This window comes from Felis catus, chromosome A2, assembly GCF_018350175.1.
Source record: "Felis catus isolate Fca126 chromosome A2, F.catus_Fca126_mat1.0, whole genome shotgun sequence".
Lineage (NCBI taxonomy): Eukaryota > Metazoa > Chordata > Mammalia > Carnivora > Felidae > Felis > Felis catus.
The window spans coordinates 62,360,236-62,384,710 of record NC_058369.1 but is presented as its reverse complement, the minus strand read 5'-3'; the positions used below and the strand labels follow the sequence as shown (position 1 = coordinate 62,384,710).

Below are 24,475 nucleotides of genomic sequence, written 5' to 3'. Positions count from 1 at the left end.
CATTTGTTTTGTTTCCTTATTGAAGGAACAACACTGAGAATCGAAGACAGCATTCACACTTACCTCCGTGATCTCCCTGAGAGTGGATGGTTGACAGAAGCAGGTGGGTGTTCACATGTATACCTGAAGGTGAACCTTTGTACATGTTCATATACAGGGAAGGACAGTCACACTGCATGGGTAGGGCTGACACTTGTTGCTTCCGCTGTATCGTTTTTACCACCATTATTATTTTCTTAAGTTTATTTATTTGTTTTGAGAGAGCGAACACGAGTGGGGGAGGGGCAGAGAGGGAGGGAAAGAGAGAGAATCCCAAGCAGGCTCTGCACTGGCAGCATGGAGCCTGACTCGGGGCTCAAACCGAAACCGTGAGATCATGACCTGAGCCGAGACCCAGAGTCAGAGGCTTCTCTGACTGAGCCCCCCCGGGCGCCCCCGGGGCTAGTGTAGGAGCTCACAAGGTCAAACCTAGAGCATGTACAAACCCCGAGGCTCATTCCTGTGATTCCACAACTGGTAACCTCTGATCTAACTCAAACTCACTTTCCTCCAGGACCTGCCGAGGTCATGGAACAGAGGCTGGGCAGGGGCGGGGCAGGGTGGAAGAGGGGCAGAGGTGGGGCAAAGGGGAAAAAGAGAGAGAGACAAACCCAGAAGCAGAGCCTTAACTACAGAGAACACACTGATGGTCAGCAGAGGGGAGGAGGGTGGGGGAAACAGGTTTTGGGGATGAAGGAGGGCACTTGTCATGATGAAAAAAATAAAATAAAAACCAATCGATCAATAAACAAATAAATAAACCTTCAAAGCGGTGCACCGTGGATGTTTCAGGGAAAACTCAGAAATGAGGTAACTTCCTGTCCGAGATCTTCCAGAATAAAGAGGGGGCTCCCATCGTTCACAGTGACGGAATGTCGCCGATTGCCACGTGGACCAGACACGGTGGGGAGGTCAAACATTAAGTGGGGCACGGGCCCAACCCTGAGATTTCACCCCCTCAGATCCGCCTGCAGACCCGCTTAAGAGAAGACTGGGCCATGCTCTGTGATGACCGGAGCCCTGGAACCCTGTTGTCCGGGGTCGGCTCCCAGTCACAGCCTTGGGGACATCTCTGAGCTTGTCCCGGCTTCTTCACAACACCTGTGAGAACGCAGCGCGTCTGTATAGGTGTGAGCAGTCTTTGGGGCCCGGTCAGCACATTGCCGTCAACGCAGCTGACACCCTATTTATGTGCGCCAATGTCTGCATGTGGCAGATGAAAATGCAAGCAAATCGGGAGGACGGTGAGAGTCTGTCGTTCCACACGCTGTCCCATCTGCTGACCCTTTATGATGGCGTATTTAGCAATTCCTGCTGCTACGAATGCAGCTAAGTTTCCAAAGCCATTGCTCTGAACTTGGACTCACTTGGGGGAAAGGCTTTTCCAAATGTGCAGAGTCTAGAATGCAGAACGGTGCAATCTTATGACTTGATGATAAATTATGTGACAGTGAGGAAAGCCCCTGGACCAGTGTGTGTCACCAAGTGCTGTGAGATCCTGCCCTTCCTTTGGAACAAACGCCCAGAAGGGGAAGAAAACAGAGACCCTGAATTCTGTGTTGTAGTCTCTCCCTCGCAGAGCAAACTTGCGGTTCATGCACAGCAAGGAAGTAGAACTGTTTGCAGGGAGAGCAAAGGGGAGCTTGAAATATAACAAACGGTCTTAGAAATATGCCTGGAGTTTGGTGAAAAGTGCATGTGGGGAAGGGGCTGGATGGAAAGGCCACCCTCTGGTCCCCTGGCCCGAGCCTCCTGAGGGAGGGCGGGACCCACGAGTCCTTAACCAACCACTCAAGAAAAAAGGGTGGGAGTGTGTTTTCCCGGCTTCGTCTCCAGGTAGAAACTACGTCCAGATTTTATTAAATCGGAAAGTCTCCTGATGAGTGCCGTGTGATACTCTGAAAAGGAGTTGAGTGTGGGATATTTTGTGACAATAATAAATAAAATCTTTAGGTTTCTTAATTCACTGTTCTCAGCAATTTGTAATTTTAAACAAAAAAACCCACAGGGTAATATGCCGAGTAAAAGATTCCCAGTGGTGATTGTCAGCAGCTGTGGTATGAAACAACACAAAGGAAAGAAGACAGAAAAAAAAACTAGGTTAGTACTAACACGGCCAAACAATTATTTCAGAAACATGCTGGTCGTTGTCAAATAGGCAATAATCATTAGCATTAAGGAAAGGCACCGGTATTCAAATGTTTCTCTCACACGCAGAGCCACCACAGTTTGGGGACATGTGAGTCACGGGCAGAAGAAATGACTGTCTAGTAATCATCACATTTTACTGACACCATTTAGTTGCCTGAAACCAGCTGAACTTCTGGAATGCAAAGACGTTGTTGTCCTGGTGCCCAGATCAGAGATGCCCCACACCATCCCGGAGTCGAGTCTCTCCAACAGACCCGGAGAATGACCCAGAAGCCACAGAAGCATCAGCTTGGGTCACGTCAAAAGGACTCACAAGCCAGCTTGAAGAGGCCCCCAATGTCCAGAGATGGGACATGAGGGGCACCGACGACGGTCACAACTGTCATGTGTGGAAAAGCATCATTGTGCTCAGAATGGTCCCCTCTGTCTCTCCACTTCCATCTCTGTCACACACACACACACACACACCAGCCTGACCTACAGGTCCCCTTGGGAGGGTCCCCGGGACCCAGATACTTTGTGTATGAGGAAGAAGAGGAAGAAGCATCGCGTCTTCCTCATGCGACCTGCGGCTCAGGTTACCAAACGGGGGGCTGAGGTGAGGTTTCTCTCTGTAGAACTATATCAGCTAATAAATGAGAAAGAGCCTCAGACTACCAGCAGCTCAGCCTCTGAGGAGGTAACAGGCCCACACGGTGATCGGCATCGCTGCTCGATTCCCCAAAAATAAGGGCAACAGCCGGGCCTTCTCTGTCCCCTGACAGAACGACGCAGGGACACCTGTGCTGGGTTCTTACTCTCCGTTTCATCTTGAATCTAATCAGTGTGCAGGTGTCACGCCAATATGGGGGGAATCAGGGCCCAGAGGGGACCAGGGGACTGCCCACTGCCACGTGCTCCCTGCTCCGGGCTCAGTTGGACTTGGCCGCAGAATTCCAGCTGACTTCAGGGACAGCCTCCACTTATCCACTTATAGGGACATCTTGGCATTTACCGCTGATAACTCTGGTCTCCCACATCCACGTGTTATGCTCCTAATCCATGCGCAAAACCTCTGGGAACCGTACAGCTCGGGCCCATCTTCAGCCCTCAGGGCCGTGTGCCCAAACTCTCATAAAGCAGACACCTGCTTCCTGCTGATGGACGAGGCCGAGGGAACGCGTTTCGTGGATCCATGTCTGGGTGCGCAGTGGCTCTGCCAGGGAAGCAGAGCCCAGAAGCCTCGTAGGGAGATTCGCATCACGCTCTCTCGTTCGCAGTTAAATAATGGAAAAGATCTCTGTAGTTTTCAGAGTTCGGTAACTGAACTATCAATAACTTTGAATAAATAACCCTGATTTCTGTACATTGTCGCTGTTCCTTTGGACCAGGACATCGGCTCTGTCCTTGCTCTGCCTCGGGGCATCTCAACACACACTCACACACACACACACACACACACGCACACACACACACACGCACTCACACACACGTGCATTCACACACATGCACATGCACACTCAAGGTCGACATCATTTCACTAGAGACCTTCTGCCTTCAGCAGACCAGTGCCCGGCATGTGGTATGGTGCATCCTCCACTCCCCACCCCTGCGTGCACCACACTGGTCCACACTCACTGTGTGTACTGCCCCAGCATCGCCTATAGACTGAACCTGCTCCCAGGGTTTCCCCCAACATTTTGTCCTTTAAACATTTTTTAAATGTTTATTTATGTATTTTGAGAGACAGAATAAGCAGGGGAGGGGCAGAGATAGGGGGAGAGACAGAGAATCCCAAGCAGGCTCTGCGCTGTCAGCACAGATCCCAACACGGAACTCAATCCCAGGAACCATGAGATCACGACCCGACCCCAAGCTGGACACTTAACCAGCTAAGCCACTCAGGTGTCCCCAACATTTTGTCCTTTAAACCCTATCAGCCCCGTGCACGATTTCCAGAACGAAGATGCACGAGAATGTTGTACCTGCACCCCACACCCCTGCAATGCACCCCAAGAATGTTGTGCCTGCACTCTGCACCCCTGCTACATGCCCCCCAACCCTCTGCCCCCCCAACCCTGCTCATGCTCTGTCTCTGTCTCTCAAAAATGAATAAACATTAAAAACATTTTTTTTAAAGACGGTGTCTGGGACCCCCATCCGCCCACTGAAGCTGCCCCCCACGGCCCCAAGGGCGCCTGTAGGTCATGCTGAGCCCCGGCGACGTCAGCAGGACGTCTTGGTGCAGGGGCTCCGTCAGGGAAGGTTGTTCATCCGGCCTCCACCAGCTTGTCTGCAGCGAAGTTTCCAAGCCGGTCCCTGCACATGAGCCACCTGCCCATTGCTTTCACCAGTATCGTATCAACGGCTCACAAATGTGTCCTCAAAGAAGCAGGATTCTGTAGAGGACGCTGGTCAGGTAATTTCCCCTTAGCTCCTAGATGACTCAGTTCCTACCAAGACATTTCTATAGACATGCTGCTTGGAAAAAATATCCAGAAATGTCTTAGAGCATGTTTTTGATGAGTAGTGTGATTTCCAACCTAGTTGCTTGGCTGGGGACGCCCCTGTGCCCTCACTGGGGTGTGCTACACTTCTCACCTATTCCCCACCACGTTTCTGTCTTCAGGGACCGCGCTGGCCTGAGGCGGGACCTTCCGCCTAGGACCCGACAGCGCGGACCCGGGAACTTCCGACAGTCTCAAGCCCCTTCACAGGACGGATTGTTCAAGCCAGAATCCCACGAGGGGTCGACACCTGCGTGGCTGATCAGATCATGGTGCACGTGTGGCTCTGCAAGTCTGCCTTGCTGGCAGCAGGGTGGGCGGAAGGCTGTAGGGACAGCGGGACATGGCCCCCGTCTGCACCTCTACAAGTGCCGGCTCCCAGAGCGTCCGGGTGGACCCCAGCGAGTGCTGCCTGAGCAGCGGGTGTTCTGAGCTGATGCAACATGAGGAGTAAAGGGCAGAAGTTGTTTTAGCATCTCAGTCCTGGAGGCTGACCCAGCTCCCTGCCCCGGACCTGTGATCAAGCCCCCTGCCTGGGACTCTGGGCTCATCTCCATCCAAGGACTGTCCCCGAGGGCTGGGGGAGGGCCGCGCGGGCAGATCGCTGCCTTATGTCCAGGAGCCAAGGGCACGCTTCCCGCTCCAGAGGAAGCTACACTGGTCCCCTCGGTGGGCTGGAAACGGGTGACACTGCCTTGCTGTCCTTCTCCACTGGTGTTAAGGTTTCATTCAGCCAGAGCTGTCTAAAAAGGAGGGTTGTTTTTTTCCAAATTTCACTGGGAAGGAGTGTTACCGGTGTGAGGACAATGTAAACACACCAAGGGCCACTGATGCCCTCCCGCAGGCTCCCCACACTGTGTCCTCCACCACAGTTGTGACTGCTGTCACTGCGCAGGGTGACAGCCTCCAGTGACCTCTCACCCCAGGGAAGGGACTGGGGGCTCAGACAGAGGTCAGTCTTCACAACCCCAGCTGCTTGTTCGACAGCCGTGTCAGGATCACAGTGCTTTCCGGGATCACCTCCACCGTGGTCACCACCACCGGGGATCACCTCCATCAGGAATCACCTCCACCATGGATCACCACCACCAGGGATCACCACCACCGGGGATCACTTCCACCAGGGATCACTGCCACCAGGGATCATTCTACCACGGATCACCACCACCAGGGATCACCTCCACCCGGGATCACTTCCACCGTGGTCACCACCCCCGGGGATCACCTCCATCAGGAATCACCTCCACCAGGGATCACCACCACCAGGGATCACCGCCACCACACATCACCTCCACCAGGGATCACCTCCACTGGGATCACTTCCACCAGGGATCACTGCCACCAGGGATCATTCTACCACGGATCACCACCACCGGGGATCACCTCCACCCGGGATCACTTCCACCGTGGTCACCACCCCCGGGGATCACCTCCATCAGGAATCACCTCCACCAGGGATCACCACCACCAGGGATCACCGCCACCACACATCACCTCCACCCAGGATCACCTCCACCATGGTCACCACCACCAGGGATCACTTCCATCAGGGATCACCACCACCAGGGATCACCACCACCAGGGATCACTTCCACCGGGGATCACCACCTCCGAGGATCATTCTACCACGGATCACCACCACCGGGGATCACCTCCATCAGGAATCACCTCCACCATGAATCACCACCACTGGGGATCACCGCCACCACCCATCGCCTCCACCAGGGATCACCTCCACCCGGGATCACCTCCACCAGGGATCACCTCCACCCGGGATCACCACCAGGAATCACCTCCACCACGATCACCACCACCACCAGGGATCACCACCACTGGGGATCACTTCCACCGGGGATCATTCCACCATGGATCACCTCCACCAGGGATCACATCCATCAGGAATCACCTCCACCGAGGATCATTCCACCACAGATCACCTCTGTTGGGGATCACTTCCATCGAGGGTCACTTCCACCAGGGATCACCTCTACCACACATCACCTCCACCAGGGATCACCTCCACCCAGGATCACCTCCACCATGGATCATCACCACCATCGGGAATCACCTCCACCATGGATCACCACCACCAGGGATCACCACCACCGGGGATCACCTCCACCCAGGATCACCTCCACCATGAATCACCGCCACCACACATCACCTCCACCAGGGATCACCTCCACCATGGTCACCACCACCAGGGATCACCTCCATCAGGAATCACCTCCACCATGGATCACCACCACCAGGGATCACCACCACCAGGGATCACTTCCCCCGGGGATTACCACCACCGGGGATCATTCTACCATGGATCACCACCACCGGGGATCACCTCTATCAGGAATCACCTCCACTGGGGATCCTTCCACACAGATCACCTTTGCTGGGGATCACCTCCATCGAGGGTCACTTCCACCAGGGATCACCTCTACCACACATCACCTCCACCAGGGATCACCTCCACCAGGGATCACCTCCACCCAGGATCACCTCCACCATGGATCATCACCACCGTGGTCACCACCACCAGGAATCACCTCCATCAGGAATCACCTCCACCATGGATCACCACCACCAGGGATCACTGCCACCGGGGATCACCGCCATCAGGGATCATCGCCATCACACATCACCTCCACCAGGGATCACCTCCACTGGGATCACCTCCACCAGGGATCACTGCAGCTCTCTTCTTGCCCACTATGAGGAGCTGACCGGGCCTCTCCACCGGAAAGTGGGAGTCACAGATGGAGATGAAACAAATGGCCCAAACGTGCAACCACCCCCAGGAGATGTGCCATCAGCAGTCTTCCGTGGTAAATCTGAAGCTGTCTGAACCTCACCGGAGGGAGGGTGTTGGGAACCTCCAACTGTCTCCTGCACAAGGTCAGAGCAGGTGCACCACAAGGAAAGATGCGGAGGGACCCTGAGGGGTCAAGTCAAGTGGGTGGCATGTCTCTGGACGTATGATTCCCCTCCTGGGCGCTTGCTTGTGCACATTTTCCCCAGCTCTGCCCACTGCCAGGCCGAGAGGCCACAAGGTGCTGGCAGCCAGGTCACACGAAGTGTCCAGGCTCAGGGGACGGACGTGGAGCACTCTGCATCTGGGGCCCAGAAACTTCAAGCCGCAGATAGCACATCCTGAATAGAACGTGACAGGGGCACTGAAGGGGCGCCCACGTGGGTCCCTGCTCACCAGTTCAGCAGCTCGATGGCAGCAGGAGGCAGGGGATGCAATGAGCCGCCGAATTTAAAATTAGCGCTGGAGGCCCCGCCGACCCCACGGCTTCACACTCCTCCCCATGGAGCCAGCTGCCAAGTACAGAAGCAAGAGACAATTTGACGATCAACTGCCAGCCACCAATTAGCTTTCAAAAGAGGAAGGGACCTTCAGCTTGCGCTAAAAACCATTGCAGGGAAAGTCCTGGAGAAATGCGTTAGTTACATTTCCTCCCAGAATTGCTTCCCAGCTGGCCTCTCCAGTACCGCAGAGGAAAAGGGGAGCCCTCCCCAGAGGCCGATGTGCAGCCAGCACCTTCGTCCAGTGACCAAGCTGGTGTCCTGAGAGTCAACCGCCTGTTGGGACTGGGTGGCAGCCACCTGGTGACGTTATGTAGTAGAGCCGGCCTGGACCTGCCCAGAATCAGAGGGCTGCTGTGCTCCAGAGCAAAGGACCCTCCACGAGCCCCTGGAATGAAGTGTTTCCATTGCAGTCAGACCACCGGGAGCAGTGAATTTTTTTAAGTTTATTTATTTATTTATTTATTTATTTATAAGAGAGAAACAGAGAGAATGAGTGGGAGAGGAACAGAGAGAGAGAGAGAGAGAGATAAAGAGAGAGAGAGGGAGACACAGAGTCCCAAGCAGGCTCCACACTGTCAGCACAGAGTCCAGAGTGGGGGTCGAACTCACAAATCGTGAGACCACGACCTGAGCTGAAACCAAGAGTCGGACGCTTAACCGACTGAGCCCCACAGGCGCCCCGGGAATGGCGAATTTTGATGGGAATTATACAAATGTTTATTGTATTGACCTTTAGACTTTTCTGAAAATTTTAAATTCCTCAAAATAAAAATCAGGCGAGAAGACGGAAGTCCGAGGTAGGGAGCCCGGTTTTCGGTCACGTGCCTCCTTTGATAGATTTAATCACCCACGATCCTTACCCAAAGGAAGTCGACTGAAAGTACAAAACAGAATATCCGGCTGGTTCCTCTGCCCACAGGAGGTGCAGGGTAACGGGAGGGGACAAGCAGGCGCTGGCTTTGTCCTTTTGACTCCCGTCTGTCTGGAACTGGCCACAGGGCCCTGAGCGCATCCCTTCATGCCCACCTCTGCCCGCCACCTGCCAGTGACAAAGGCCATCGTGAGTGAGGATGCAGAGCTGGGGTCTGCAGGTTCTTGGGGCCCAGCAGCGGCTCACGGCCGGGGTGGGACATCTGACGAGGCGCACAAACTTATCTTCGTCCCTCCCAGGTCTCTGCTTGTTCATGTATATTTCTCTTCAGTTGCCTTACACTTTGGCTAACTTTCACGTAAACCAAAGCCGTGTGACGTCCGGGTGGAGGGAGGCGGGATGGGTTTGCCCGGAAGTTCCCGAAGATGGTTCTTGCCCCAGGACCGACTATGGGCTCAGGAGGCCCCTGTCTGTTCTTTGGGATTTCCTTTTCTTTCTTTTTTACCTTATTGGATAGTGAGTGTGTCTGTGAGTTGAGAGTCACAGATGGACGTTTCCACCACAAACATAAAGATCCGCTTCTTCTTGGCTTCGGCAACAGCGTTCCTGGCCAGGATATCGCCATTGGCAAAAGGGGTTCCTGCTCCCCACACAGGTTCCCCTGCAGGAAGCGGCTGTCGGTTCACCAAAGATTCCAGGCTCGTGACCGTACGAGGGCCCAGAACACAGTGAGTCGTGACACTTCAGACTGGGATCCCCGAATGGCCAACAAACGTATGAAAAGGGGCTGACCGTCTTTAGTCAACAGGGACATGTACTTAAAACCACAAACGTAAGGCTACACTCCCACCCGGACTCAGGTGGAGGCTCAGTCCACGGCAGCCCCAGGGCCGGAAGGTCCGATAGTTACACTCCTGCAAGAAACGCACACTTCTCTGAACCAAATACGCAAGTAAGACAGTTCGTGGGAGTCTCCAAATCAAAACAACCCACAGGTGGACAGACACGCCGTGCTGCCTTGGACGGAGAGACCACAGCTCTGAACGTTGGTGAATCTCACGGCCATCTCACGCTCGTGCAAGAAGCCAGGCACAGCAGAACGCATGCCGGAAAATCCCCTCACGGAAAGTTCCAGAACAGGGACACCGGGTCTTCGTGAGCACCATCCTCGCATCTAGCCCTTCTAGCCCCTGGATGGGATCCATCTTCCTGGAAACAACCCAATCATTTCACAGGCACCGTCTATACCAGAGTTCTCTCCAGTGAGGATGAATTTTTCCTTCTCAAGTGGAAATTCCTTCACAGGATGTGGGAACAGGACGTGACATTTCTGTGATTGGAGGAAACTGAATGAGGGCCACCCTGCCCTCACCAGAGAGAAGAAAGTCCCAGAAGGGGGGGGGGGGTCAGAGGGCGCTGAAGGTTCTGGAAAAGGGTAGAAGCCAGTGTCCAACCCATCAGGGAGGGAGGTCAGAGGACTCACAGCTCCAAGCACCTGAGGGGCTCTCTGTCCACACGACCCCGGCGGTGCACCCACCAGGCACCCAGCATGAGGCCTCTGCATGCGACCTTCCCACAAACCACGTCTATCATGAACTGTTATACCTGGTTTCCGGCCACCTGCACCAGGGTCAGGAAGCCTCCATCATCCACACACTCTTCCCCCTCTGTCTCGGGTCTACACTGCCTGACCCTTCTCATTCGGGACCCACCAGGACACCACCCGGTCCTAAAACCTCCCGTCTCCCTCAGCCGAAGTCCTCTCCCCTCCGACTGCTGGACATTTGCTGCTGTAATGCTCACCCGGGTTTCTCCCTTTAAGCCTTACAGAGTAGAGAATTCCCGGCCTGTGTTCCTTGCAGAGACTGAAGGGGCTGAACCTCCAGTCTGTCTCCCTTCTTCTCCACCAGCCCCAGCACCTCACAGAGCAGGGAAGTCACCTGCCAGCAGGATGGATGAATAAATGTCCCACGGATATGCGGGATAAATGGATAAATGGATGGACGTTTGTCCCACCACATGGATAAATGCCCCATCACCCTGTTGGGTCCTAACTGCTTCTCTAGGACGTGAAAAGGGGTTCAGTTTTTGAGGAAGAAGTTCTCTTATGGTATCTACTCAAATACATTAGGATGGTGTAGACCGTGGATAAAGCCAGCAGCCGCTTTCCTAGGACGCTGCGAACGATAAATTCATAAACTGGTCCCTGCGTTCTTAGAAGTCAACGTAATATTTTGTCTTTCCTGACGTGTCTTGAGGATGTGTGCAACTAAAATGTGCAACGCACAGCAGGAGGAAGTCAGAACCCGGAGGACCGCCGGAGGAGTGAGGGGTCTGCCCTCCGTGTGGGGCTTCCTCTGGGAGGCACTTCCTTCCATAACACGTGCCACTAGGTGCCAGTGTTGTTCTATCAAAGTGACCCTGGACCGGACAGGTGGTCCCTATTTAGATATGCTTTTCATTCTTGAGAAAGAGGTCTTTAAAAAGAAGGCAAAGTGACAAAATCTGGTCAGCGAATAAACCGTTATAACTTATGTTTTTCTATTTCGACATCATCACATTCAACAATGTGATGAACAAAAGAGAGACTGAAGGGAGTACAGGTGCTTAATAGGCAGTAGCAAATTGGCTGAGAGGCCAATAGTGAAGAACGGTTTCTGTTGGAATGCTCTCAACCTTCCAAACCACGGGTTTTTGCTTGCTCGTGAGCAAATGCAAAGGAACTGAAAGTTAGCATCCAATTTCTAACCGCTGCGCAAGGAACCTTGTCTCCCGTTAATGTGTGTCGATTTCCCTTTGATCTCTCCAATAAAACTTTCCATGGCCCTTGTCTCCACAGGTCTGGTGCCAGAATAACTCTGTTAGAAGCACGGTGTCTAAAAACAATCCATTGAAGGCAGGCTGATGCCAAGTTCACTTGTGTTTCTAGTACATTCTTTTGTCTGTCTCTGTCCACGGAGGACCACGCAACTCTTACTTCCTGATCCATTTGCCGCGGGCCTTATTAGTCACAGCAGTGCGTAACTGCTCATCAGTGAGGCCACGCCCTCCAGGAAAGGTGGAGAAAGGAAGGCACCGAGGCTTGGGCGTGAGAGAGAGAAGTCATCCCAGCAATCGGGTGGTTCTTGAACGCGGCAGCATAAAAATGCACGTCTCCTGCAGGACGAGGGGGTCACGGCTGAACCACCAAGTGGAAACGTGGGCTGTTGGAGAACAGCTTCAGGTCCAACTGCAGGGCTCGGTCAGCTCCTGTAGTTCAAACCCCTCTGCAGAAAACTACAGCAAACCAGAACTTTCCTGGCCAACAGGGCAATGACACTCGGTCCTGTTTGCACGTCACACCTTTGTCTAGTCTTTAAATTTTTTAATGCCTATTCTTTTTGAGAGAGAGAGACAGAGCACCAGCAGGGGAGGGGCAGAGAGAGAGGGAGACACAGAATCTGAAGCAGGCTCCAGGCTCCGAGCTGTCAGCACAAAGCCTGATGTGGGGTTCGAACCCACAAACCGTGAGATCATGACCTGAGCCAAAGTCCGACGCTTAATGGACTGAGCCCCCCAGGTGCCTCTGTCATACTTTTTTCCTATTCCTTTTATCATAAACATATTGTGAAGAAGCTAGAAAACTTCTGGGGAAACTTCCAGCAGGAGAGACTGTCCCTCAGCTCGAGAGTTTTCCTGGCTTGGGAACGTTCTTATCTCCCGAATGCTGCCTCTGTTCTCTCCGCACTCTGATAAGATTGATATGGCATTTGCTGGTTTTTCTCCTTTGTCTGTCTTCCCTTAATATACACCAGTACCTACTTGAGTATATTTTCAATATATTTGTCTATATCCCAAAGGTAATTATGAACCAAAAAGAAAATGTGTAAAATGTCAGTAATTTATCCGAGTGTGTGCTGTAAATAAAACCAGCAGGAATAACAAGTTGGGTGGAAGGAAGTGAGATGTCCTGCCGCCATCCAGCTCCTCCGGTCCAGGGGCCCCACGGGGTCTCCTCGGACTGTCTCAGGATTTTCAGGGCTGGTGATGGTGGTGCCAGGGATAGCAGGAAAGTGTCCTTGTCATCGTGTGGTCCTCAGGTAGCCTCCCAATATGTCCATAAGTGAACAGATTGGACAATTTCCTCCAGAAATACAACTTCGAAAACTCACTGCAGGTGACACAGGAATCTCGTGGACCCACAACCATGCAACTAACTGAAACGACACAGGAGATGATCACAGAAAACAGCAATGACAGCAGCTAATACCGACATGTAAGGAGCATAACATTCTAGATGTGGCATCAGGCTCTGTGCTGGCAGCGTGGAACCTGCTTGCGATTCGCTCTCTCTCCCTCTCTCTCTGCCCCTCCTCCACTTATGCCGTCTCTGTCTCTCTCAAAAATAAACTTAAAAGAATTGAGAATTTTATAATGTCAAAGAGGTTCTAATTGCCGCTTCACTATCAGTTTACACTATCGGTATCCTGGGGGCACACGGATCCCGGTGAGTAGCCAGCGCCCCAACACATATCATCAGGGCATCACTAGTATTTTGCTATTCCCAGCAGAACTTCCCAAGCTTGTACACTCATGCGTGGAATTTATAAGATGAATTCAAAAAATTGAAATTGTGGTATCAAACAAGTTTTACATTTTCATTGAAAATAACACAAAATGTTATAAAATTTCTCAAAGGTTGCTGATGTGAGATGAAATGTGTCCTTACGTTGTTATTTGAATTCCATTCCCTCCCCCTTTATTTAAATTTTTTTTAACGTTTATTCATTTTTGAGAGAGAGACAGTGAGAGCCAAGGAGGAGCAGAGACAGAGAGGGAGACACAGAATCTGAAGCAGGCTGCAGGCTTTGAGCCATCAGCACAGAGCCCAATGCAGGGCTTGAACTCATGAACCGTGAGATTATGACCTGAGCCAAAGCTGGACACTTAACCGACTGAGCCCCCCAGGTGCCCCTCTGCTTTTTTTAATGTAAGCCTACCTGTGTTCACATAAATTGTATTCTGTTATAAAACTCACCCATGAGAATGTTGGCCTCGTTCGTGTTGGTGTAGATCTGAAAGTTTCCATCACGAGGGCTCCAGTCCCATCTCACGTCTGTCTGCAGGGGTCATTTTGAGCATTTACGGTTCTCTAAAGTCAGCAGGGTTTTCCCGCCTGTGTGCACAATTGTTGGGTGTCCTGGGAGCTGGGTTTGGGTCTCAGTCCCTCTTCCAATTTTGTGTGCATGGTCACTCTCATTTTTCTTAATTTACCTGCAGACTGGCTGTGTCCACACTGCTGGTGTCCTTGTGGGCCAGGCCTGTGTCACTGGGGAAGATTTCACATCCCAGCCACCTCCACAGCGCCCACAGGGAGCACTGCTTAGCGAGCCTCTGAGGGAGCCAGTCAGGCACTCAGTTTTACATTCAACTTGGCGACAGATCCCTCCCTGTTTTGTTTCCTCAATGAAGAAATAAATCCTGTAGGTTAATAATGGAGAAAAGACAAACATCAGTGTCCACGGTAAAGACATTTATGCTACTTGGGGCGCCTGGGGGTTCAGTCAGTTCAGCGTCCAACTTCCGCTCAGGTCATGATCTCGCGGTTCATGGGTTCAAGCCCCGAGTTGGGTGCTGTGCTGACATCTTGGAGCCTGGAGCCTGCTTCGGATTCTGTGTCTCCCTCTCTCTCTTTGTCCCTCCCCTGCCCACACTCTGTGTGTCTCTGTCTCAAAAAGAAATAAACATTAAAAAGACATTTAGGCTACTTGAACATGTGACTCATCGTTCAGCACCTGAAACCCTCATCCATCCTAACGTCTGACTATACTGCCTTCGCCGTTGATAGACCGACCTCCAAACCCTGAGCCCCCAACTACCGGGGTGACCACAGGCACAGTCCTCCACATTTCTGAGCCTTACGTCCCCACTTCTGAAATGCAAAGTTGTGTGCGCCTTTGAGGAAGTTGATTATTTGAAAGACGGAGTGCAGAGTATGGTGCACACGAAGTCAGTCCTTGGCGTATGTGTCTGTGATGATGAGGATGGACTGACACCCACACACTCTCCACACTCCGTGCTGTCTGAGAACCGGAGACTGCCTGCCGGCGTTATCATCCCACGAGTGCCGGGGCTCAGGACCCCAGGCACCACTGAGCTGGGTCCTCGGCACCAGTGGACCACTAGACCATCCACGGAATTGCTCTGTGGTTTTCTCTGGTTTGACACTGAAACCCCCTGGGATGGCTTTCCCCGGACACTTCAGTCATAGAATTGAAAGTCCAGCACTGCAGAAAACCCCCGGGTCCTGGGATAAACTGGTCGCCTGAGGTCCCCGCTCTGTTACAGGTGCTGGTATGGTTGCCTCCGTCCTCAGTCTCCACGCAGGAGGGACCTGCCCCCGAGCTCATGGGGACCCACATCCAAGCTGGCCCCTGACCACACGCTGGCCTCCGTGCTTGGTGCGGGGGATGCTCCAGCACAGCAGCGTGCCTCATCAGAGCTGGAGAACCAAGGAGGGGACAGGAGACCCCGGTGGCAGGGTGGCAGCCGGAGTCCTCTAGAACCTGGTCCTGACGTGGCATCCTGTCGCCGTTCAGCGCACACATCGGGGAAGCCGCCACACAGATCCCCGTGGATGATGGTTGGGAGTCCTCTTGGAAGTGTGACCTAACAGCGACCCCCAGGAGCAGTGAGATGCCACCATTTCCAGACACTTTAATGTTGTTGTTTTTCATTTGATTCTTCACTGATACCTGGAAGGTCCCTTCTCTCCCACACGTGACTGAAATCATGTATTTCTAAGTAATCACATCCATGGTCATCTCCCGCTTATAAAAATCCCTGATCGTCATGCCCCCATAATCTCCAGGTGCAACTCACAACGCTGAGGGCCTTATTGTGTCCTGTGTGGCAATTAGTTCTGCTCAAGTGTTCTTCCTCTCCTCCAGACCTCAAGCCCTGAAGGAAAGGTTTTCTTCAACCAACACAACTACACAGCGGCTTCTTCCACATCACGTCGATTCCATAAACAGCCCCCCCCCCCACACACACACACCAATATCAAAAGTTCTGGCCATCGTTACCACCAATCCCGCGAAGCAGTCCCGAAAGTAGGGCAGGCGTGGCTCCCCAGGAGGGAGTCTCACGCACCAGGACATGAGCCATCTCAGGGAACTCCTCATAATGGGGGGTGACGTCAGTGGTGATTTCTGGCCGACTCACCTCCCGGGCCTTCCCGCCCTATTTCACCTGCTTTCCCCAGGACCGGTAAACCTTGCAGTGTGGTTCTGAGTAATCCGTCCGCATACTCAGCCACAGCTCACAGGGTGGGGAGGCTTTGCTGGTCCCAATTCGATACTTATCAGTCCGTGCAAACATTAGGTGCGGCTCTGTTGAGGCCTGCAGCGGGCTCGCGGAAACCGGAGAAGGTTTTGCGCATTTGGTTCCCACTCAAGACATACATTTGCAAGCATTTAACACAAGGAAGTTATTGTTCGGAAACAGCCCCTTGTGCACACATTTCGTAGACTCTTCGAGTGACAGAGAGCCCAAAATCAACTGGCCCCGGGGCGCCTGGGGGGCTGAGTCTGTTAAGCATCCAACTCTCGATTTCGGCTCAGGTCACGATCTCACAGTCATGAGATCTAGCCCAGCATCGGGCTCTGTGCTGACAGTGCGGAGGCTGCATGGGATTCTCTCTCTCTCTCTCTCTCTGGCCCTCCCCTCTTGCTCTTTCTCTCAAATAATAATAATAATAAAACTTTGAAGTCTCCCGGGCCAGTGACTTTCAAGGAGTTCTTGCGCATCTCTGATTTCTCCTCTGCTTCAGAGATGTTCCCATGGAAGTCATCCAGGGAAATTCACTATAAACTCATAAACACAACCATGTATCTTTCTGCACCTGTCAGGTGAGTCAAAGCTCAGGGTTGCCGGCTGAAACAGAAGTGGCATTTCTTGTGACCGTAGCGTCCGTGCTCATGACAGGAGCAAGAAGAACGGTCTGAGCCAGTGCTGGCGGCAAAGGAGACAGTCCACACGGCCTGCCGTGGGGGCGGCATGCTGACTCGAGCCTGAGTGTGCAAACACATGGAATTTGCACCATACTTCATCTCACGCACATGCGTAAGATTGTGTATAAGGGCAATTAGCTCATTGATGGGTTGATTTAGCACCGTGTTATACAAACACCTTACGTAAAACAACAGCGGCTGAGAAAGAGTGAGAATAATGTACATAAACTGAAATTTCTCCCGCGGAATATGTTGCTAAATAAGTCTCTGTCTAGTCTCTCTACATAGTGGTATACATAATGCATGATGCATAATATATACATTATATATATATACATTATATATACATAATATATATACATATTATATATATACACATATATACATTATATATATAATATATATATTATATATAATATGTATATGTAATATATACATAGATGTCACATGTCAGTGAAATATCTACACACAGCGGTAGTATACACAAAATGGTCTAGAGACAGACCGTAAATTCTACACTTCTGTCTACACCACACATCTATAGCGACCAACTTGTAAGATCAGCAGTGGCCGAGGGATAATTTTCAACATTCGACAGTATTTTACATATCCTTCTGTTACGTGTGCATGTGTGCCAAGATCACCAGACAGACAGTTTATACATAAAATTAAGTATTTCTCAGCCACAGTGATAGTCATGAACTGGAAACAGGAACAGGACAATAAAATGCCAACTATAGGAACGTCCTGATGAGCCGAGAAGTCCATTTCCGAAGGATTCTGAAAGGCACGCGGTTTTGTTTAGAATATAAGAAAGCATCGCTATGGGCATCCAACACCCAGAAAAGGAGACGCACTCCCTACGGACCAAGCAAACACTGTGAGATACATCAGCGCCGTGCATCGGCATAAACGTGGGGAAACCGACTTGGAAATGTAGGTACAAAAGTAAGAGGTTGATGGAAGTAAGGTCAGGCGCCTGGCGAGCCCCCAGCCGTCCCTCCCGTAGGCTCTCAGGACACAGAGCGTGGAAACCAAGATGCCAACCAGCCAGCACACAGGCTATTTGTGTATTTCTGCATGTGTGTATAGTGCACAATATATCCTAGGTATTTTGAAAATAATGGGCCGTGTATAAATATACTAAAATAAGTAGTACTGGGCGCCTGTGGGGCTCAGTCTGTTAAGTGTCCGACTTCGACTCAGGTCATGATCTCACAGTTCATGAGTTCGAGCCCCACGTCGGTCTCTGTGCTGATAGCTCAGAGCCTGGAGCCCGCTTCGGATTCTGTGTCTCCCTCTCTCCCTGCCCCTCCCCTGCTCATGCTCTGTCTCTGTCTCTCTCTCTCAAAAAGTGATACTATAAAATAAAATAAAATAAAATAAAATAAAATAAAATAAGTAGTATTAATAGCAATAGTAATAATAGACATTAAAATAAGCATGGATGGTCTCACTTATATGCAGAATCTAAATAAAACAAAACCAAACTCATAGAAAAGGACATCAGATCCGTGGCTTCCAGAGGTGGGGTATGTCAGGGGCGGGGGACTCGAGGGAAGGGGGCAAGGCAAAGTCAGGCTACCTGGCCGCAGTCGGGTAGGTGAGCCCCTGGAATGGAACAGCCATAGGATACAGAGGGAAGTTAAGAGGGTAGACCCTAAGAGATCTCACCACAAGAATCGTTTTTAGTTTTCTTGTACCTTTAGGAGAAGGTGGGTGTCAGCTGAGTCCATTATGGTGACCCCTGACATGATGTGTGAGTCAGACCTCCATATTTCAACGCACCTTCAACCTACACAGCGATGTTGGCCGATTTCTTCTCAATAAAATGGGAGAAAAACAGAAGCACATATTTATGCTGCTGTCTCTGATGAATCCAGTGCCACTGTTGCTTCTAATGTTTCTTTTGTTGCTAAATTTGTCAGTTCTTTATTGGATCATGAGAGTCCTAAATCCTCTACATGTTAGTTACTTACTTGCTTAATCCTGGCACTCAAGAATGCTAACCCACACACCTGTGCGACATTGTGATTATAATAAAAAATATATGTTTGGCCTTCCTCCCCATTCCTGGCACAGAGCTCCTAACACCTTTGGAATTTCCTAAGAGATTAGCATGAAGGTGTCTCCAGTTGTGCTAAGGAGGGGAGTTTGGAAAGCACCTGAGGGTGAGGGCTGGTTGCCAGGAAGACTGCCCATGTGGTCACAGGGGCGGAGCTGTCGGCCCCACCCCCTGACCTCGGAAGCCCCACCCCCTGACCTCGGGAGCAGGGGCTGCAGGGAGACCGACCACGTGGTTACAGGGGGAGCTGTCGGCCCCCACCCCCTGGCCTCGGGAAGAGGGGCTGCAGATTGATCAATCACCAATGGCCAATGATTTCATCAATCACGCTCCTGTAATGACACCCCCATAAAACCCAACAGACGGGTCCCGAGAGCTTCCGGGTTGGTGAGCACGTGGAGACAGGGGGGACAGCGGGCTCCGGGGCGGCAGGGAGCTCGGCGCCCCCTCCCCATCCGCGCCCCGGGCAGTTCTCCCTTCCCTCTGTTCCTGACTTAATCCTTTTACAACAGACCAGCGATCTAGTGAGCAATCTGTCCCCCGAGTCCTGTGAGCGGCTCTGGCCAGTTCGCCAAACCCAGGGAGGGGTCGTGGGAGCCTTTGGTCTGTAGCTGGTGAGTCAGAACCCAGGTGACACGTGGACTGGCGTCTGGAGGGGGGAGGGGCCGTGCTGGGGAACGAGCCCCCAGCCTGGGGACTCTGACGCTGTCTCTTTGGGTAGATGGTGTCAGAGTCAAGGTGAACTGTAGGAGCTCCAGCTGCATGAGAGAATTGCTTGTTGGGGTGCCGCCGCCCTCCCTGGATGCACTCTGTGGTTTCCACAAAGGCACAGAACCCTGCGCTCACCCACAGCACCCTACTTGACAGTCCATCCCTGTCAAATGTGTCTTTGGAGCTTCCTCCTCTCCCTAGAGCTCTGGCAACCGTTCACCTGTGCTTTATCCTTCTACCCTTTTTTTTTTTTCCAGAATGTGTCACAGGGATCATAACCTCTAGCCCTCAGGGTCTGGATTCTTTGGCTTAGAATTTAGAACCACACGTGTTGATGTGAATTTATAGCTGTTCCTTCTCACCGAGCGTGGTTGTACCAAACTGTGTGCCTTCAGTCTTTACTGGAGAATATCTAGGTTGTTCCCGGGTTTGGGTGATTATGAATAAATATGCTGTAAATGATCATGTGCTGACTTTTTGTGTGCTTCTGTCTTTTGGCAAAGCTCCGAGGTGCTCGGTCATCCAGCGTGTGCACACAGTCAACACAATGGCCGCACCAAACTTCACCTCCTCACCAGCGTGTGGCTTTGTCGTGTTTTACAAATCCTTGCAGCTCTTCAAACACGTATGCAGTGTGATCGCGTTGTGGTTTCATTTGCTTTGTCCTGATGATTAACAATGTTGAGATTCTTTTCATGTGCTTTTCTGTCTCCCGACAGCCTCTTTGGCGAGCGTGTGTTCAAGTATTTGCCCGTCTTTATTGGTTTTGTTTGTTTTTCTTACGGTTGAGCATCACCTGTTGTTATGTTTCCCAGAAACAAGCCCTTTATCAGCTGCGTGACCCACAGGTGTTTTCTGCCCATCTGGGGCATCTCCTCACACTCCCTTCACAGCATCTTTAAAGAGTCAAAGTTTTACTTTTGATGAAATCCAAATTAACTTTTTTCCACGGGTCGTGCCGTATCCAGTGTTGCACTGATCGCCAAAATCCACGGTCATACGGATTTTCTCCTGTTTCTCGTAGGTGTCCTGTGACTTCGTGCCTCACACGTAAGTCAGTGGTGAACCCCAAACTGCTTCTGTGTAGGAAGCGAGGCTAGGTTTTCCCGGCCTCTGGACGCCTGGCTTTCCCAGCAGCGTTGCTTGAAATGGCTAACATCCTCCCTAGAGCAGACCTGCTGCTTTGTGTAGAAACAAGGGGACTGTCCTCCTGGGGATTGTTTGTGGGCACTGTGCTCTGCCCCAGGACTGTGTCCCTCCCTCCGCCAGGTGCAGCCCCATGGGCATCTTGGATGGGCGTGTGGTGCCCACAACCTGGGCACCCTTCCAGCAACTACTTTGCCAGATGAGCCTTCTACCTTCCCACCTAAATTTTATTTTATTTTATTTTAAATTTTTTTTTTCAACGTTTATTTATTTTGGGACAGAGAGAGACAGAGCATGAACGGGGGAGGGGCAGAGAGAGAGGGAGACACAGAATCGGAAACAGGCTCCAGGCTCCGAGCCATCAGCCCAGAGCCTGACGCGGGGCTCGAACTCACGGACCGCGAGATCGTGACCTGGCTGAAGTCGGACACTTAACCGACTGCGCCACCCAGGCGCCCCCCCCCACCTAAATTTTAGAATCCACTTGTCAACATGCGCAGAACACCTTACCCCATCCTCACCCGGAGTACCGTAAATCTGGAGGTCCAACTGGGAGAAGATAACGTGCTCATATACTTTTGAGTCTTCCTGAAAAAATTACAGTGTGTGTTTCCACATATGTAGGTTTCCATTTAAATTTCCTTCGTCGGTGTTTTGCTCTCTTATATTTTCATTTTCATTTAAACGGTTTCTTCAATTTCTCTTGGGCCTTCCTCTTCAACCCACGGGTCATCCGAAAACGCATCATCCGTTTTCAAAACAGTCTGCAGACCCTGCTTCTGTTCATTCTGTTCCGTTCTGCACGCCTGTCACATGTGTTGAAAACAACGCATTTCGTCTAGGACACCAGATCATGCAATCCATGGTGTTGATGCTTGGATGTGAGCACACTTTTTCCTCTGGGCGTCTGGTGGGGGTCCGCGTCCGCAAGAGCTCCCCCCACGTGCTCTAGAGAGACGTCTGTGGCGGGGCTCCCCGCTTCACCCCGCCGCTGGATGTGCGCCGGGCGCGTGTCTGCAGTCCCAGTGTGGGCGGGCGTCCAGAAGCTGAGTCTCCTGGCTTCACCTGCGCATATTCCCGAGGCTCCCGCAGATGTGACGTGGGGCCAGTGCCGGGTCCTGGGGCTTCCCAGGGTGGGACTGGCTTTCTTGTCTTCCTGCACATGAATGAATTTCCAAAGTGCCACGGGCTCGCTCAGGCGTGCTGCCGTTCCGTGGTCCACAGAGGACACGGGAGCCACAGGTCTCTGCTGTCCCTTCTGTCACGGAGCACCCCATGGAGGCTTCTCGGGATTCCCTGGTGTCCCGTCTTTTGGGGTCCCTGAAGTAAAAGCATACAAACGGGGTGCAGGAAGGAACCCCCAGGCCTGAAATCCTCAGGGTCTCAACCACCATGGTCGCCCACAATGCACCTTGAGGCTCATTTAAAATTTGTAGCTCCACTGCCCTCCCGTCTTACGTGGCACCAGGCCCCCTTCCCTCCCATCTTACATGGCACCAGGCTCTCTGCACAGGGAGCTGATGCTCCAGGACCAGGTCTCCCTACAGGCACCTGTCTGTGTCCACGTTTCATGTTGGCTGTTTGCGCTATGACCTGAGTTCTCTCCTGGGTCCAAGGAAAGTCCGTACTCTGCAGATTGTCCAGGTTGTTTTTTTTTTTAATATTTATTTATTATCTTATTTTGAGAGAGAGAGAATGAGCACAAATGCAGGAGGGGAAGAGAGAGAGAGAGAGAGAGAGAATCCCAAGCAGGCTCAGCACTGTCAGCACAGAGCCCAACCTGGGACTTGAACTACTAAACCTTGAGATCATGACCTGAGCTGAAATCAAGTCAGACGCCTAACCTGCAGAGACACCAAGGCGCCCCTGGTTTGTTCTTGTAGTAAGAGTGGGAGTGGATCTCTCCGGCCCCCTGTCCTGGAAGCCAGCCCGCTCTGTCACCGTGAATGCCCTGTGAAGAGGTGACATCATCTGCCCTCCCAGAGGGTCACTTTTCTAAGAACCTATGATTCACGGTCACGGTAAACGCGATGTGATAGAAACAGCACTGAACTTATGATCAATAGACAATTTTTCACATTCACGTCCATCATTTCCCAGATTTGTGGCACCAGACATTCTGCTGTGGTTCTGAGGTCCTGTATCGGCCCCTTACTGAGGGCACACGGTCCCTCCCTCATGCAGAGACATTTGGCAGGGCCCGGACACTCCTCATTTATCCGGTTCCCTGCTGCCCTGCTGTGTAGACAAACAGGGTAAGGACGGCTCCGGCCACCACACTGTTCCCACACGCACATGGCTTTTCCGGAGTCCATCGCCAATGGCACGTTTCCTCATTGTGGTTATAATTAGGGACAAGTTCGTCTCTCACTCGATTTGTATTCCATGGGAAAGACAGGCTAGGGATGGTTTTCACATATAAAAATAGGAAACAAAATTCCATGACGGCTTGGAGTCAAATTAAGGTAAAATTAAGGCGATTAAATGAAATTAAGCAAAGCTGTGCTGTTGAAATTTCAAAACTCCTCCTGCTTCTCCGGAGACCAGGACTCAGACAGCCTACTGTTAGTCTCCACATCCCCCAGGCAGAGCCCCTCACCTCTGCCCCCAACCTGGGCCATGTGAGGGCCACGCGGCTTTCTGCCACAGGTCCAGTCCACCAGCTCAGCTCTCAGAGAAGCTTCAAAGGGAAGTAATGAGCTTTGTGTGGCTCAGGGAAACTCGGGGGCCTTGTCCTGGCCGTGACCTCTGGGGCTGGCCGAGTGGACATACCAGACAGCTTTCTTTCTAAGGATGCGTCACCTGACTTTGAGTCTCTGTAGGTCAAAAGCCAACTGAGCACAGATGCCCTTCTAGAACCCATAGCACGTGTGGGTCATCTCAGCAGTGTCAACAGCAGCAGCAACAAACTCGTGATCGGATGCTTTGTGAAAAATGCGAACATAGCCTATCCTTGCTTTGGAAATGTTCACGAATGCAGGTAAACCAGAAGAGGAAATAGAAGTGGTTCCCATTCCAGGGGCCGGATGCATATCATAATCGATCGTTCTAACAATTTGGTGTGAATCTGTCATTGGGCCTAATCGTATTCTGTGATCTGGTGTGTTTTTTATTTTTTATTTTTTTTTAATGTTTGTTTATTTTTGAGAGAGAGACAGAGCGTGAGCAGGGGAGGGGCAGAGAGAGAGGGAGACACAGAACCTGAAGCAGGCTCCAGGCTCTGAGCTGTCAGCGTGGAGCCCGATGTGGGTCTCAAACCCACAAACTGCAAGATCATGACCTGAGCCAAAGTCGGATGCTCAACCGACCCAGCCCCCCAGGTGACCCGCTCTGGTGTTTTATGTTCACTTTCCTAATAAACCAGACGAGGTCCATTTCTGTATTTATGTCAGTCCTCTGAATGTGTGGAGCCATTACTGGACGTATTTTAAGGGGCTACCTACAACAGGACAGTCACGGTGACCGCCAGTGGGGGAAAGGAAGGCAGGAAGGAGGGGAACAGAGGGAAGCAGATGGGGAACAGAAGAGGAGAGGAAAGAGAGGAGCCTGGGAGCTGCTGTGAGCTCACGCCACCCCCCAGGGAGCAGATGTGAGTCCTGACCCAGCGAGCCCCTTGCTGAGAAGAGCCTGGTGTGGGCAGGACCGAGGTCAGGACCCTCTGAGAGGCAGGACGTGGCACCTGCAAGGGTCCTGAACAATGGCCGGC

The 24,475-nt window shown here is 51.9% G+C and overlaps 1 long non-coding RNA gene across 1 annotated transcript; it reads left to right on the top strand.

Moving 5' to 3' along the window:
• Positions 1 to 19,146: 19,146 nt before the first annotated feature.
• LOC123381222 lies at positions 19,147 to 20,086 on the top strand. Its single transcript, XR_006587980.1, has 2 exons — positions 19,147 to 19,299; positions 19,425 to 20,086. It is a non-coding gene; the product is annotated as an uncharacterized LOC123381222 (long non-coding RNA).
• The last annotated feature ends 4,389 nt before the right edge of the window (positions 20,087 to 24,475 follow it).